The following is a 1,673-nucleotide window of genomic DNA, read 5'->3' as shown; positions in this document are numbered from 1 at the left end:
TTGAGAATACTATATCTAACGTATACCTTAAGGATTTTTGAAGGATAAAAAATAGTTTTTATTTATAGTATACACTATTGCCTTGGAGCTGAAGTACAAGTGATCAAAGATTTTTTGCCAAAAATTAGGGAGTTCCTAAATCCCATGGCCTATATTGCTATTAAAAAATGATAATAGTTTTCATATATATTAACACATTTAAAAAAAATTAAGATTAAAAATAATTAGGGGAACAAAATTGTCAAACACATTTTAAGATTAAAAATAATTAGGGGAACAAAATTGTCAAACACATTTTTATTTTGAGTTGTTAGGATATTGGTAGAGCCAACATTTCATTGGGATCATTTTTGGATACTTGGGGAGTCAACATTCTATTGGGATCATTTTATTGTTTTGAGTTAAAGACTGCCTTATTTATTTATTTATTTATTTATTTTTTATTTTTCGAGTTAAAGTTGTTTTGAGTTAAAGACTCCTTTTTTTTTGTTTCGAGTTAAAGATTTTTTTTAATGAACATTGAAATATGTTTTGAGTTAAAGACTCTTTTTTTAATGAACATTGAAATGATTGGAGAAATTAAGTATTAACAAGCTTGTTTTTTATGTTTTCTGAATTATATATATATCTTGATCAATGAATAAGGTGGTGAGACATATTTGTTTATTTCTCCTTTCAAATTAGGTATCAAGTTGTGTCATTGGAATTGTCTCGACTAAACAAGTTTTGATGAGTGAGGAGTAGTAGTTGCAATTTGGAAGAGAAAGTAGTTAAGAAGAAAGTGAAGTTGTTGAAGATAATTCAAAATTTGTCTTTAAAGAATTGTTTTGTGATTGGTCTCAAAGATCAGAGGTATTTTATATTGTGCTTGCCAAAAATGTCAAATTTATTAACAAATTCCTATTTAAATAGATCAAATAAATTAGATGGGGAAAATGATGTAAATTGGGGATTTAAGTCATATACCTTATTCGAAGGTTGCAACATTTTGTTAGTTGCTTGTGGAGATGAAGTTAAGCCAACATCCACAACAACCTTAGTTCAAAAAAGGGGAGAGAAGGGAAAACAAGGCAAAGGTTTTCTTAAGAATGTCCATAAAATATAACATTATTTTCCATATAAGGGAATGCAAAATGTCCCATGAAAGATGATAGGTACTTAAAGGTTTGTATTAGATGCCCAATACAAATTAGGGATTATTTTTTAAAAGCAAGCTTTTCGTTATAAAAATTGAAAAAAATGAAAATAGTATAATTTTTGTATCTAAAATTAAGGAATTGAAGGTTAAATTAGGTGATAGTGGTGACAAGATAAAAATCATTGATTTGGTCACTGTTACATTAAATGGTATCTTAGATGAATATTAGATATTTATCATCAACCTTGTAGCAATGGAGAAAACACCTTTGTTTGATGGACTTCATGGGTATTGCAAGAAAATGATCATAGGAAGAATTTTAACTACATGTGTGAGAGTTTGGATTTGGTTTTGATGGCCGGAGCTAAAAAGCCAAAGGAAAGACGCAAGAAAAGAATGTTGGAGGCATGTCTAATGTAAAACTATATCAAGGTAGGGCATCACCAATGACAAAGACACGTGTGAAGAAGAGTAACTTGTTACTATTATGGTATGTTTGGACATTATGTTAAGGATCGTACGAAAAATAAGTTTC

Source organism: Pinus tabuliformis, chromosome 4_1, assembly GCF_031772625.1.
Source record: "Pinus tabuliformis cultivar Carrire ecotype Pingquan chromosome 4_1, CPIR1, whole genome shotgun sequence".
Taxonomy (NCBI): Eukaryota; Viridiplantae; Streptophyta; class Pinopsida; order Pinales; family Pinaceae; genus Pinus; species Pinus tabuliformis.
Note: the sequence above shows the minus strand (reverse complement) of the source record.